At 41.1% G+C, this 16,521-nt stretch overlaps 1 protein-coding gene across 2 annotated transcripts in view; it reads left to right on the forward strand.

Moving 5' to 3' along the window:
* The first annotated feature begins 14,598 nt into the window (after positions 1–14,598).
* LOC122812194 (volume-regulated anion channel subunit LRRC8C-like) overlaps positions 14,599–16,521 on the forward strand; it is a 544,919-nt gene continuing 542,996 nt past the window's right edge. For both annotated transcript variants that reach the window (XM_044084526.1, XM_044084527.1), the window contains exon 1: positions 14,599–15,219. The gene's annotated coding sequence lies outside the window, so the exon portion shown is untranslated. The remainder of the gene's footprint in view (positions 15,220–16,521) is intronic.

A 16,521-nucleotide genomic window follows, 5' to 3' on the forward strand; every position in this document is an offset into this window, starting at 1 on the left:
AGTTGGTATATAAGTAGCAGTGGGGTTGTGGGGACACTGCTCCTCAGGTGGTGCTAGGGGGATTGTCTCCCTGTAAACACTGTTTTGTTATTATATTGTCTTATTCTGTTTGACATGTTGAGTTTCAGTGACTTTTGCCATTTGACTTTTGGTAATGTATTCAAAGATGAATATACACACACACACTTTATAGTAATCAGTTTTAGGAATAAACTAGAGTACCAGAAAAAGACTTGTACATACACTGACAGAATACATTAAGTGTAAGTGTACTGCATGCAGACAGTGTCCAGAGGTCCGGACTGAAACATGAAACAAAAGTTTTAACCACAGTTTCACTCTGCTGCCTGTTTTTCAATGTTATTTTAAATATTTCCTGTGATTTGAACTCTGATGTCACTGTGAATATGTACTTAGTATTTTTGTTCTTTTATTATTTATTATTAAATATATTTAAACCTTTCATTGTGGCTGACCTTTGTACAGATATTTAAGTTTTGAGTACCGGCACATTTATTTGGTGACGCTATGTGGGCCACTCTGAATAGCGTTGCTCTTGGTCAAACTACAATTTGTATTAATATTATTTTCACTCAGTATATTGGGTACCCTTGGGAGAGCCTTAAGGTAGATGGCAGGAGTGTCTGGTGGCAGTCATAACTACCTTATAGTCTGAGCAGAAGGGGGCATAGCTAGTAATCCTGTGCCAGCCTTTCCCCAGTGTGTGTGTGTGTGTGTGTGTGTGTGTGTGTGTGTGTGTGTGTGTGTGTGTGTAAATCAAATCTCAAATAGTGCGTGCATATTAGCTACTTGGGCAGGGACATGAAGCACTGGTTGAACAGAGAGGGTGCTGGAGGTCTTGGCTTGGACACTCAGCTGAGAGCTCAACTCTATAGCTGTGCCAGTGGAGAGTCTTAATGGGGATCTGGAGAAAGAGGGAGAAACCAGCCCCAGACTGAATGTGGTCTCTGTGTGCTCTTAAGGGAAACTGCACTTGATGGAGAGAGCTGCATCTGGAAATACCATGTGTGTACCTGCTATTCTCCCAGTGACCATCCCCCACTGTTGCCAGTGGTGAGGATTGAGGCTCCTTGATTACTGGCCCAGAGGTGGAGGGTCATCACAATTAGTTGGCAGTGGTGGGATATCTACATCACATATTGGTTAGCAGTGGTGGGATATCCATGTCACATATTGGTTGGCAGTGGTGGGTTATCCACATCACACTGCACACCACAGTTGATGCCTAATGGTTGGGCTACACAACTCTTTCTCTGATAGGCACCATCTAGAGTCTGTGCTGCTGCCCATGACTCCATTCAATATTTGGGTGCGTTTGAGATGGAAACACCCAGTGTGTTTTTGAGATGTGCAAGGAACACCATAGAAACACTTGGAGAACATGCAAACTCCACACAGGCATCATCCAGTGTAAATTTTCAAATGTTTACCCATCACTATGTATTACCACTATAATCAGAAACAACTCCTTATTGAATGTAGATTCCATTACCTATTGTACTGCACTGCTCCACTATGGGAGATTCATCGCAACTATGTACTCTGGATTTACTTTTTTTTGTTTCTGTGTAACTTGTATGTATACTGTATATGTTACCCTGCATTTGTTTGTCTGCTTAAAATGTTTTTGCTACTCAATCGGACTTTTCTAGTAATCAAATGCAATACATAATTATATAGTAAAACAGACTTCCTCCTGCTGTTTTTTTAATCACGGTTAAACATGGTCACTGATCTGGCCTGACAGAAGCAGTGTCAAACAATGTGTTGTATTTACTGAAATCAATATAAAATTATCATTGTTAAGGCATATGCAAAGTGCGGTTGTGGAGAAGAAGTGGAAGTGAATCTTAGAGGAATAAGTTGGCCACAGTTTCATTCAGTTTCCATCACAGTCAGACCTTGATATTCTAGAGAGAACTGCCCCTCTTAGGCAATCTGGACAGAATCGGCAAAGTAGTGCAGCAAGCAGCACTGCCATTTCACAACACTTTGTTTTGTGGTTGATTTCTTGGCTGTGGTTAATTCTATGTGGAGATTGAACATCCTCCGTATCAGTCTGTGTTTTTTTTTTCTAGGTGCTATGATTTTTGCCAATGCCTCATTGTGTAGGTGAATTGACAATCCTCCAATTTGCCTGTACACAAGTGTGCAGTGTGAGAGTGGATGTATGCATATGTGTTCATGTGTGTGTACACTTCTGAGTGGTCCTCATAATGCCTCTGCCACCAAATGCATAAACTATTTGGGCTAATATTTCCCACAAGGCTGCTACCATTTCCTTATGGAGAAGCTACTGTTTCCTTGAGGTATTTTATGCCTTATTCTTGTTTCTTACTAACAAGGCTTCTGTTTCTGCCGCCGTTCCCCAAAATATTCCTAGGAATCCCAACCATGGAGGAACAGCTAAACATCCTTGTCGGTTTAATGACAGAGACTTTCCAGAAGTTGGTACAACTGCAAGAGCAGCAGCAGGTTTGACTAAATAACATAATTGCTAACCCCAGAAATGTGCTTGCCATAAAGAAATTTGGCAAAGAGAATGACTCGGAATCCAACCAGGTGACTTTCAAACAATACACCACTAAAAAGAAGCATAACAGATCAGAAAAAAAATTGTCGTTCCTGATGACAGGAGAGGCATTTGAAAGGTAGACAGATATGGAGAGGACTGATTAGATAGACTACTACAAACTTAAGAAAGAACTTTTGGCTGGGGAAAATAACCTCCAAATTGCAAACCATATCCTTTTAAAACTAAATTTTACTGTTGGAATATCACTTAAAACATATTTTAAAGTTATGGTTACAACCTGATAGCAACAATAAATTGAAAATGTTATCAGTATTATATTCAAGGGGTCTGTATTACAACATCGAAGTTTTAAAACTTTGAATGTTATAATATCGAACCCTTTAGAGTGAAAGCTGACAATAGCAAAGCCTTGGAACATCGAAATTTTACCTAGGGTAAGATTTCGGTGGTCCGTTCCGTGGCTTTGCTATTTACAGCACTGTGGTGCGATGGTTATGGACTGGGTTTAGGGAAGTCAGCGAACGGAGGTTACAGATTGGGTTCAGGTAAGTGTGGTGCGATGGTTACGGACCGGGTTAAGGTAAAGTGAACGAACGGACTAGGGTAAGGTGAGTGTGCAGTAGTTAGGGACTTTAGGGATGGGTTGTGGGTAAGGTGAGTGTGCGGTAGTGACAGACTTTAGGGTTGGGGGTGGGTTAAGTGAGTTAGGGTTAGGGTGCCGGTGAGGTGAGTGTGTGAAAGTTACGGACCTTAGGGTTAGGGTTTGGGTTAAGGTAAGTGGATAGATAGTAGTGTATGTACAGTTTAGTGTAGGGTTAGATGTAGGATTTTAAGTGTATGTTTGTGGATTGCAGTTGTTTTGGTGTGCTTGTGTTGTGTGTGTGTATGTTTCTTGGAACAGCAAATTTTTTCCCTGGGAAAAAATTCGCTGTTCTGAGTGTTCGATGTTATGATTGTTTGACTGAAATGGGTCGATATTATAACATTCGAAATTTTGAGCATTCGATGTTATAATCTAGACCCATATTCAAGTCATAGATGGACTTGAAAGAGCTTTATCTAGTAATAAAAAATGGATACTGCAAATGGATCCCAAGAATTCTGCAATCTAGTAATCTTAGTACATATACTAGTTAATGACAGTATTTAAAACTGAAATGTCTCCTTCTAAGTCTAAAGCTGCAATAACAAATATGCCATTTTCTGTGATGGATTAGGAGAGGTCACACCACTGAATTATGTTCCACTAATACTGAAACTTCTTCTGCTTATACATCTGGGAAAGCCATGCCCCTCTTTTCAATATCTTGCAGGGTGTTGAGGGGGATTATTGCCTTGCTTACAGAGCCTTTACTAACCACATCCTCACACATCAAATAGTGGCAGAAATATCCACTGGAGATCTCTGCAACTTAAACAGAACATGCTGGAGGGCTAGGTGTGTCTCACAGAGAATACCACTTCTCTGAACTGAGCAGCCCAGTAGTGCCTCGGTCCTAAACTGATAGATGTTTTACGAAGTTTGGAAACTGAATAGAATTTCAAAGACTGATAGCAATTCCATGCCCAGAACTGAGGAGCTGATAGAAAACCTAACAAAAGCCACATAGTTCACAACACTAGACTTGTTGTACAGTCTGGATGTTTCCACTTATTTCCCATGCCAAAGGGGAAAAAAAACAGCTTTATATACCATTACAACTTCAGTATACAGCACTATCTATCATCTAACTTACATGGAGCTACAGCTACCTTTCAAAGGTTAATGGATAAAGTAGTGACTAGTATATCATGATAATATGGTTATTCATTTAGAGGATCAGGAGTCTCACTTACCAAATATGCAGGCTGGGTTAGAATCCAGGAGACAGGCAGGTTTAACTGTGAATAGTAAGAAAAGTAAACTAGGCATGGTGGAAGTCAAGTAATTGAGATACTTTACAGGAAGAGGGACTGTAAGACCAAAGCTAGCAAAAAGAGTTCATAAAGAATTGGATTCAATCCACCACTAAAAGACAATTGAGGGTTTTTCTTGGATTACCTGGGTATTGCACAAAATGTGTACCTGGTTGTGGAACACCTGTCTTCACTTTACAGATCTCATATAAGTAAAAGCTCCTGTGAAGGTATAATGGCCTCCAAAGGGCAGAAAGAGCACTTAATGAGCTCAAAAGAACATTATACTCCAAGTCAGTATTAGTGAGTCCTGATTTACTAAGCCATTTACCTTATATACAGATGCATCACAGGTAGGTTTCACAGCAGTGTTTGTCTCAAGATGTTGAAGATGAAGACCATCCGGTGTGCTATATTATCAGCAGAAAATTAAGGGAGGGAGAGACAGGGTGTGTATGTGTGTGTTTAGGTATAAAGGTTACTACTTAAAATACTTCTTACATGAGTAAGCATTTCAATGTGGTAATGGATCACATCCCGTTACAATGGCTGAGTACAACACTTGGACAGTAATACAGATTTGTGTTGATGGGGACTGTCCATTAACCCTTCCAGTATAGCGTGATCTACAGGCCTGGCATAGCTAACATGGATGCTGATTTTGTTGCTGAGGTCTGTGACACCCATGCCCTGGCCCAGCAATCAAGGAGCCTCAATCCTCACCACTGACACCAGAGAGGGCAACTCCTAGAAGAGGAAAGGATAAATAATACGCACTGTAAAGTACAATTTCCCTTAAGTGCACACAGAGATCACAGTCAGTCTGGGGCTGGTTGCTCCCTTGCTCACCAAGTCCCCAATAAGACTCCCCACTGGCACAGCTATAGGGTCCAGGTCTCAGCCTAGCTGGGCAAGCTAAAATCTCCAGTACCCTCTCTGTCCAATCAGTGCTTCGTGTCCCTGCTCAGGTAGCTGACACACACTCACACTTTGAGATAAGTATTTATACAACTTCACAGACACTCCTGGGAAAGGCTAACACAGCTTATCCAGCTGTGCCCCTTTACCCAGACTATACAGTAGTAATTACTGCCACCACCAGTTTATTAATTTATCAGCTACCCAAAGGCCCTTAAAAGGGTGTCCAATTATTACTGTGCAATATTATAATCCAATGGTAGTATGACTAACAGTAAAGGCTTAATTTGGAGTGACTTAGACAGTAAAATCTGTAAATATGTAATGTGCTTTAGAGGTTAAATTTTCTCTACATAAAACCAGCCACAGGTAAAGGTTTTAAAATATTTAATAAATAATAAAGCACAAGACAAAACTACTACAGTACAATGCTTCTCAAGTTCAGAGATCACACAGAAACTTAAAACAATATCGTAGGAAAGATCTGACTTCAAAGAAAAATACTTAGTCTAACTTTCTTCTAAGTTATTCCGAAGAGAAATTGCAGTGCTATTATCTTACTTATATACATAAAGCATAAGCAGTGCTGGGTTAGATGTCCAAGATCAAAATGCTTACAGTCTCTCACTGAACAATAGTTTTTAAACACTAACCAACAGCTCTGCTGAGGCCCTCCCAAATTACATCATTTTGAGACAGGTTTTCTCAGGCCAAAAACTGCATTATTTAGCAAGCTAACACCTGCTCAGGAAACTACAATGCAAGGCATTTCACATATACGCTCCAGCAGAAACCAGAGCAACATTTCGCCTGTTTTACTGCTACTTTAAGTGATTTCTGCATTTTACACTGTTTATTGCACTTTAAGTTACTAATTGTTGCAAATTGTTTCTGTAGGCTACACACTAAAGTGCGCTACCCGATTTACAGCATTTATAGCATTTACTGTCTGTTTTTTTCCTTATCTCTGTAATAAAACAAAAAAATCTCTTGTTTTCCCGCCTTACTGAACTAGAGTAGTCCAGTTTCTGAGTTGCTGATCCCTGGGCTTTGTTTATAGTTCCTGTTACTGATCCATTGCCTTATTAGGGAGGAGGGAAGTTTCTTTGCTTACCAGTGGGAGTGGGAGGCACTGAGCGGCCTTTCTGTCCGATTTGGTGAAGTTTCAGCCAGAAACTAGTAGTCCATTGGGCGCCAATTCCTTGCTCCCTTCAGCCCCTGCTATAAAACACGCTAAGCACGTTAGCGCGGAGTTGCCACTGTTGCACACAAGAGCAGCGGCGGTTAAACAAGGTTAACTATTCGGCCATCTAAATTCCACTCTTCAAATTTTCCCTTAAGAACTACCTTCCTCGAGCTGTACTGCTGATCTAACCAGCATATCCTATAACTGAAAAGTTCATCTCTACTTGATTCCCAAGTAGACTATTCTCTATCTGTAAAGCCTAGCACTTACTCCTACAGTACTTGCACCTTGATAAGCACTCTTATTATAGATAGTACCCCACCAGCCTAAAACCCACTTCCCCGAGTCCTTTGAAAGTCTCTTTATCTACTACTTCTAGTATGTCGAGGGATCAGTTGCTAGTGTCCTCTCCAGCTCAACTGGTGAACCTGGGAATATTGAGGCAAAGTTACAATTGCCTCATGTACCTGAACAATCCTCTCCTCCTCCCACAAAACACAAATACATGCGAGAGATGCAACTATACGGCCAAACTGGAGGCTGAGCTCTCTCAACATAGGACTGGCAAGACCAGACAGGAGGAGAAGGTAACCACACACAATACATACCCAGTCACACATGGTACCATCACAACTTCAAATCATACACATACTCACACAAAGACATACTCGGAGGCTCTGATCAAAATTTACCAAAACAGCAGAGGCCACCAAAGCAGACACCCAAACAACTACCACCTCACGACCCAACACATGCAACACATAGACCACACAGTCAGAGTGTCAAACAGTCACAGCCCTTAAGGCCAAACAAAATGCCAGACACACTTGTCATTGGTGATTCCATAGTCAGACACACTGGCGTCCGCTCACCAGACTGAGTAAGGAGAAGGTCACAGTAAGCTGCCTGTCGGCGCTAGAATCCGCCACATAACGCAAGCACTCAGGTCTCTCAACAGCAGGTACAAGTCGACTCAGTCATTGTCCACGCTGGTGTCAGCGACCTGAGGCGTGCCTCCTTGGACTACATGAAAAGGGACATCGAGGAGCTCTCTGATTATGTAGCCCAGGCAGGTATGACCCTGACCTTGAGCAGTATCCTACCTTCACCTAGAATGATGCCACAATACAGTGATAAGATGATCAGCTTAAATAATTGGCTTAAATTCTGGTGACATTACAAGGGGATCCAATGTCTGTCTGCCTGGGATGACATGCTGTACAAGCCACGCTGCTTCACAAGGGCGGCTTGCACCTGTCACCCTGGGCTTCGGATATTGGCAAAGGCTCTTGCCACCCCATAGTGCCTTTTTAGGCAAGGCTCAAATTCTAAACCTACCACGCTAGAACACCAAAAGGAAAAAACTAAGGGTAATGCTGCTCAATGCGAGAAGTCTGACTCTCATGATGCACGCACTCGAGGCCCTTCTCAATATGGAGAACATCGATGTCTGTGCTGTGACAGAAACCTGGTTCAAGGCTCCTGAGAGCACCCCAGCACTAACAGGTTTCACCTCATATCATGCGTTCGGCCCCAAAATCCAGACAACACCAAGAAAGGAGGGGTGTCCATATTCATAAAGGACACCCACACCTCAAGGTTAGTGGCAACGCACGATGCATCGGAGACCATCCAGGTGCAATTAACCATAGGCAAGACTGCTCTGCAATTTGTAGCATGTTACAGGCCACCCTCTCAAACTCAGGAACCTCACATGGCCTTCCTGAAAACATTGGAGGGGATAAATGTATCTCCAAACACCATCATACTAGGTGACTTCAACTACCCTAATATAGACTGGGAACACTACTCAAGCCCGAACACTCTAACCCAAAGATTCCTGGAGTTCATAAACTCAAATGCCATGGAACAACTAGTCACCATCCCCACAAGAGGAGAAAACATACTTGATCTCATCATCACGAACATGGGATCAAAATGTTCAACACCGCAATTATACCCCTCACTGGTGAGATCAGATCATAAACTAATCTCGCTGGAGGTCCTCATCCCGCCCCCACCTGAAACAAAAAAGACCACAGGAAAAACTTCTCAAAAGCCGATTTCACACTTCTAAAAACTAGTGTGGTCTCCTTTAAGGCCCCTGAGCCAGTGGTAAACATTACTCAAACCGCTGAATCACTTACAAATGCCTTCTACCAGCACCTACAGGACTGCATGGATCAGGCAATCCCAAACAAAACTAAGACTCTCTGTACCAAAGGCAAGCGTCCAGTCTGGTGGACCCCAGCCATAAACAAGCTCTACAACAAAAGGAGGAAGCTACTACAAGATAGAGCAAAATCCTTGAAAGGTAAGACACCTTTGATCATTATAAGTAAAAACTAAGAGCTCTCATAAAATCATCCAAGGCAAATTTTGAGAGAAAAATCGCCAAGGACTCTAAAGACAATCATAAGGCCTTCTTTAGCTATGTTAGAAACCTAGGAGGAAACTCCCAGATATGCTCAGAATTAGTTCAAAATGATGTGAAAATTACTGAACCTACACACATTGCTAACATACTGGCTGACAGGTTCAGTGCAAACTTCTCCCCCTCCCCAAAGGAGAGATATCTATTCCAGAGGATTGTAGCCCCCAAACATCTCCAACGCCCAGGTGAGAACTGCCCTCACTAAGGCAAAAACACAGCATCCATGGGACCGGATGGTGTCCCCGGCTGTGTGCTTCATGAACTCAACGAGGAATTAAACCCACAGTTAGGACAGCTGTTTAATCTTAGCCTCACCTCAGGATACGTACCCAAGGAGTGGCGCACGGCGACTGTGGTCCCACTTCATAAGGGCGGTGCCTCCACAGACCCTGGAAATTACCGCCCCATTAGCTTGACAAGCCTTATCTGCAAAGCCATGGAGAGGATCATAATGGGACTCATAAATAAAGACATAGGGAACTTGCAGACTTTGGATCCAAACCACTTTGGCTTTGTCAAAGGCAGATCCTGCCTCTTAAACTTAGTTGACTTTTTCGAGACAGTCACCAAGGCCATTGATGAGGGAAAGGCAGTCCATACAGCCTACCTCGACCTGGCAAAGGCCTTCGACACAATACCCCACTCAGGTATCATCGAAAAACTCATCAGCTTGAATGTAAACCCATACATCACAAGATGGGTTGCAAACTGGCTAAGTGACAGAACCCACAGGGTCAGAGTTGCTGGAGCCATGTCAGACTCAAAGCCTGTCACAAGTGGTGTCCCACAGGGCTCAGTCCTGGGTCCACTCTTGTTCGGCATCTACTTTTCTGAAGTACAAGCAAACACAGGAGGGTTATGGCTGACAAAGTTTGCAGATGACTGCAAACTAGGCGCCATAGTCGAAAACACATCTGACACAGATATCCTCCAGAAGGGCCTCACAGAAATGGATAACTGGTGCCAGTGCCATGGCCTGAAGTTAAACGCCAAAAAATGCATAGTCATACCCTTCAGGAAAAACAAGGTTACCCCTAGCTACCATATAGGTGGCAATCCACTGAGCACAGAAAAAGTCATCAGGGATCTGGGGACCCAAGTTGACAGTAGCCTTTCGTTTGACACTCATGTTGCTAAAGTAGTTAGGAAAACCTTCTATATCGCCCACCTGATCATGAAGGGATTCACATCTAGATCAAGGGATGTCATCGTCCCCCTGTACTCATCACTCATTAGACCTATGATTGAGTACAATGCCCCGTTCGGAATGTATCTGACCAGACACCTGCTCCAGCTTGAAAGGCCCCAAAGTTCCTCACCAAAAGGATAAAGGGTCTCAAAAATATGTCTTATGCTGCCCGACTGAAAGAACTCCAGCTCTATTCAGTCTCATACCGCTTGGTCAGAGGTGACCTGTGCCTGACATATAAGGCCATGTCAAACCCAGATTTGATGAATATGCTTCACCTCAAAAAATCTAGATCCCTCAGAACCACAAGGCGGAGACAAACCTTGACACGGTTATAAATAGAACGTGCTGGAGGGACAGATTCATCACCCAGAGACTCCCTATGCTGTGGAACAAAATCCCGGTACATGTGAGGCAGAGCACCTCGCTGGCCTTGTTCAAGAGGAATCTTCACCAATGGATGGGAGATTGCAGATATACCCCAGGGATTACTTCAGTGTCACTGCTTGACAGAGGCACAGAAAAATGATAGGCATAGTTTTTATTCAAACTAAAGGGGTGGCGAAAGCCACATAACTATGGGCTAGGCTTATAAATGCCCTTGGGCAGATAGCCTAGTATGAACCTATGAACCTATAAAGCACCTTCCACATGTAAATTCTGGCCCTTAACTTTAACCTTAAAACAATGGGCATGAAACCTTCATCCAGACTCAGTGGAGCCAACTCGTAAAACATCAAAGAGATTCATAAGATCTTTTCAACTTCTAAAGACACATTTGAAATGATTGGCTTGGTTTTCCTTACAGCAGATGGCAATGTTGCAACAATCTTGAAGTTCACATTTTATAGTGTTTTCTTTCATTTAAAAAACACAAACCTGTATTTTACATTTATTTATACAGTTGATAGAATTATGTATCAAATTCTATTTGACTAGGCTGGCAGCCTTCGCCCATCTTCCTCCAATCTTCACAAGGTCTTACAAACCATTATGGATTCCAGGGCTCACGAAAAGATCCTTGAGTCATGAAAAGAGTTCATTAACCCTTTTGGAGCCTTTTGTGAATTTACCTTGGTATAATTATCTGCGGAGCTGGAACACAGGCCGGGATGAGGCCTGCAACTGTAAATTGTTACATACATCGTCAGCCAGCTTTCTGTGATTAGGATTATAGGTTATAGGTTTATACTAAGCCAACTGCCTTTGCAAGCCATTTTAAGCCTAGCCAATTATCTCTTGTGAGATTCAAACCCTGCACCCTGTGTTTATAAGGCAAACACCTTTACTATTCTGTGTAATATAAAGTTAGAGAAGGTACTAACGATGAAAAATTTCCTTGTGAGGTACTGAGAGGGATATTGTAAATGGTACAGATAGATTTATTGAGCCACGGTGGACTGTTTTCTTTTCTTTCTGAATCAATAACCCTTTGCTTTTATAGACTTGAAAACTGTACACTTCAAACTAGAAAAAAAAAACACCTGAGGCACAGCTTGTGACACATCTTGCTTATCTGGGGCTTTGTCAGTACATTTCTGTGTGAAAAAATACCACCAATTTTTATCTGTGAATACACAAAAATATTGGGTGTCACATATATAACTTTTGGCTAGGATTTAAAAAAATTTAAATAAGCACTTATCTTTCAAAACTAAGGCATAAAATACATCACAAAACATCAAGACATTTAGTGTTTCTAGCCAGATCCTCAGCTGTATAAAGTGATTTTGACCTAGGCTTGGGAGGGGGTCCCATCCTCGAACTCTGCCCTGGGATCTGCCTCATATAAAATCAGCTCAGCTCTGGGTTGCATGACTATACTGCTATCAAGCTTCTTCAGTGAAACAAGCACACCTATTATGTCTTAAGAATGTTTAGTATCAAACTGTACCATCATTTGTTCAGTTGTAGTTTTACTTTCTCCATCCTGAGTCTGTAATCTGTTATGTCAAAGGCAATTCAAAGAAAACTGCAGCTACTGAACTTCTGCAATGTAACTTGGCACCATTCTGTGTGCATGAAACACACTACTGAATTGCAGTGTTACATTTTTTGACCACGTGTTTGCAGCTAGGGTCATGAGAAAAGATGAATCACTGCCCCTGCTCACAAGCCTTGCATTTTTATAAGATTTTTTTGTCACCTTTTCAGATGAGAATTTTTTTAATGAAACAATGCAATTCTACAGGATAAACGATACCTGCAACCAGTGTAAAATACTAGACTTCACTTTGGTTACAAAATAAAAGCTTAGTTTTATAGAAGTTGAGCTGTACCTTTTGTCTCATATTATAACATGTTTCAGATGCAAAATAATCATTTTATGGGAAGTTAGGAAATACTTTTGTCCCGAAAATCTCAGGACATTTGCAGTTTTTTTTTAGCAGCACAGAACTGCTCAAATAGGTACTGACCTGTATAAACAGGGACAGTTGGCAACCTTACAAGATGTTTGTGGCTCGCTTCATACCTCTCATCCTCGAAGGACAAGAATCAGGGGCAAAGCCAAAAGTAATGGAATGGACAAATTCTCTATAATAGGAACAGATTTCCAAAATTGCTCACATAAACTTAGAAGGTTGCTAGAACATGTTTTGCATTAGCACGCATTTTCTGAAGGACATGAACACCGAGACTCAAATTTTTGCCATTTAGTGGATGCAGTCCTCAATGGTTTGCCAGAAAAATGTACATTTTTATTAAGGACAGACCAAAAATATAAGGCAAAAATATGGGCATTCAGCAAAACAGTTGACAGGTATGGGCTAAGGTTATGACAGAGGAATGGTTGCTGCTCCTGCACACAAACTCAAGTTAAGGAACAAATGCATATAAACGATTATTTTTTTTTCACACCTTTATTGAATTATCACTTGTGACACAGGAAAACTATAAGTAAACAAACCATATAAACAAGTTCACATTTACAAACTGCATCACATACATGGTTCTATACAACATAATCAAACAAACATTGCACAGTTGGTTCAATTCCCGTGTCCTCTTAAACCTCATTCCCTCTCCAAAACATTCTTCTGCATGTATTGTTCCCACAATTTCAATTGTTTTCCATGTAATTTACTCCAAACCCTTTCTAAAGATCCCACTTCTTGTTCTTTTATCTGTGTTACAATATTCACAACTTAAAGTATGGCTGGCTTAGACTTCAATTTCCAATAGCTCTCAACCAATCAGGGACAAATGTCAACAGAATCAGGGACAAATCCAGAAAAATCAAGGACACTTTTAAAATATTAGTTCTATTAACTTCAGACATTAAAATAATTAGAGAATGTGGATTAATATACATTTCCTGAAGTAAAATATGTATTTCAGCTCTTAATTATTGTCATTATTTATTAAGTATATTTCACCACCTTTTGTTCAAAATGCACCAGTGTTAAGAAGGATTAAGAGGGACAAAGCTAAAATCTGAGTAAAAAATCAGGGACAGGTGAGAGGTAGTGACTTTTTTTTGTAGCCAACAGAATTAAACTTAACAAGGCCGCACTATATCTAGGCAATTCTGATCATGTAAACCAGCTCAACAAAATAATTTCCTTAGATACACTCATTTGCTCATCCAGTATTTCTGACAGCATACTTTAAGCAATTTTTAAAGTCTGCCAACTCATTACCCTCCGAGAACATATGCTCCCAGGTACCTCTTTCTTCTCCAACACACCTCCAACACTTGCCATGAGGAAAATCCTTTGTTGCACCCCCCACCCCTTATCGTTGGTGCACGCAGAACACTTTTATCTTTCAGTTTTCCTTCTTCCACTCAACTGCATTTCATCAAAGTGTTAGTTAACTCCAGTTGTTCTGAACTAAACTAATGATCGTCCCCAATGGCTTCTTTCAGTAAAATAAATATGGGGAAAAATCAAAGCTGTTGTGTGTTAACAGTACAAAGGCCATTCCACAGCTCTCAAGCTTCCGTCTCCAGTATGAGGAACACTAGTTTTCATAATGTGGGGCAAACTGGCACAAAGTTTTAAACTTACCAACAGCTTTACAACAATTTCAACTAAGGAAGCAGAGAGGATGGCTAAAATATGTTACGTTTTACTTGATATGCTTCCGTTTTATTTGTTTTGTATACTGGCTAAAAAACTAACAGTGAGTGCGTGTCAGACCCTTTCAATGTGGAACTTTTTGAGGAATATTAACTTTTTAAGATCCCCAATAAAGAACGCTCATCGTAATGAGGTGCACTTAATAGATATGGATCACTCTGCTGGGCCTATTTGGTTACATTTACTGCTCTGTAACCTCTCCGGCATTAAAAGCTGACCTTTCATATTATACCAGGTAGCAGCTGACATTTAGTCTCGCGAAGGTATGGGACTATAGTACGAATGGAATTAGACTACAAAATTAGATATAACCCTACCGGTGCACCCCATACAAACTTTCACCTCACTTATGAGGTAATTCAACCTGATTTGTGTTTAACTTAACTCAAGTATAAAAAGTAAATTAAAATGCCTTCACGTTTTGATCATGAATTAAACAAAAACACCACCAACGGCATAACACTCCAATAAAAAGAATCTAAAACAGATAATAGGGATTTGGGCAAACACATTCTTCCCTTTCTAATCCCCCTACGAGGAACCAAGACAAGGGCGTACCTTAAGACCTTACCTATACACCGGAGGATAACTTCAATTGTATTTTAATGTAAGAGGACGCACACTACTGCTTTTTAGGCGGAACGTTTTTTGTTAAAGCAGGCGATGAGCTTATTATTTGGGTTTGTACTTTCCACTCCTGGTAGGGTGGCTGGCCCTTTAAGAGTCGTGTGTGTCGGAAACTTTCTTTGTATGATGTCAATGGGAGACCTGTAGGCGGCTACATCTGCAATAACAAGTGAGCTTAATGCCGGCTCCTAGCGCACGAGAGATTGGTGTTGGGTGGCAATTAAAGGGGCATAACGTGGCCGCTTGGTATCTTCCCAAATCGGATGTTACTACTCTGAGGTTTTGTCGAAAGTTTGGTCAAGTCCTTCTGTGCTCGGACCTGAGGCTTAAGTAAGTAAAATGTACAGTAAAAGGTTACAATGGTATCTGTTAAAGCATTAGGTGAATAATGTTTGTAGAGCTGTGGATTATTCTCTTTTAAAATGATGTGTGCAATTTATTTTTTTTTTGAGGGGGTCTGTGATATTGGTGGTCTTGAAAGTATGCACTTGTTTTCTTACTTTCTGAAGAGTGGTTTTGGTGGTTTTGTAGGCATTAGCACTGGCATGCGGTTGCAAACAAAATCCCCCTTGCTCAGCTGTGTCTTGGTGTCATTCTCGCTGGTATCCGGCGGTCTGAGGTAATGTAGACTTAACCACTTTATATAGCTAAGCAGCGGCGACCAGCTTGACCACTCTGCTGGAATTGGTTTAGCAGCACATGGTGTGTGGGCATGGTTAAACTTTAAGAATGTGGGACAAAGGAGCAAGAGACAGAAACTTTGTGACTCTTGATAGAATTAAGACTGTATGGTGCTAACATGCATTTATTTTCTGGAGCATAAGTATGTAATGTTTGGATTTACTTCTGTATTGCAATCTCAAGTATAAGTATTCCACTAAGAGGAGAAGCAGTGCAGAATATTAGGAACAAAATCAAGACACATTTGAGGGGTATGCATGCTAAAAGGGTTTGTGTACATGCGGTTTGTAACTAACACGGCTGAAAGGTGCCTGTTTTAACGTGTTTTTAACCCACATTGTTGTGCAGTTAAGGGCTCTTGGTCCGCTGGTGGAAATAGGTGTTTTTATAATAATTCACGCCTTTGTGATAGCCTCATGGTGCGTTCGCTAGCTTGTTATAAACTAATACTTAGTTTCTATGCAGATGCATAAGGGAACAGATAATGCACATCACTTACAGTACAAGGGTGCTGCTTGAGTCAACAGGAAGTATTGCTGAAGGGGGACCCTAGCACACACTATCACTGTTACTTAATGCTTACATTTATATTAAAAGCAGCATGCGGCCATCATGCCTTTGCCCGCTGAAGCTACGACTTTAATTATTAGTTGCAGCTAAGTGTATATTCTATGTTTGCTTGCTTTACTTTTGTTTACCTGAGAAGTCCAACTGGGCTGATTAAGCAGCCCGTTTTCATTGGAGGCCTGACGACAAAGGCTTCAGATATGTGCAGTTTAAACTAAAAGGACGAGCTTCTGTCATGTGCAACTATGTAATGAAAGTCACACGTGAAAAGAAAATTTTATTAATTCGATAACTAGATAAAATGTATATGTTGTGCATATATATAAAACATATGATGTGTGTGTGTATACATATACATATATATATATATATGATGTATGTGTG

Source organism: Protopterus annectens, chromosome 9.part0, assembly GCF_019279795.1.
Source record: "Protopterus annectens isolate FY-2018-M chromosome 9.part0, PAN1.0, whole genome shotgun sequence".
Lineage (NCBI taxonomy): Eukaryota > Metazoa > Chordata > Ceratodontiformes > Protopteridae > Protopterus > Protopterus annectens.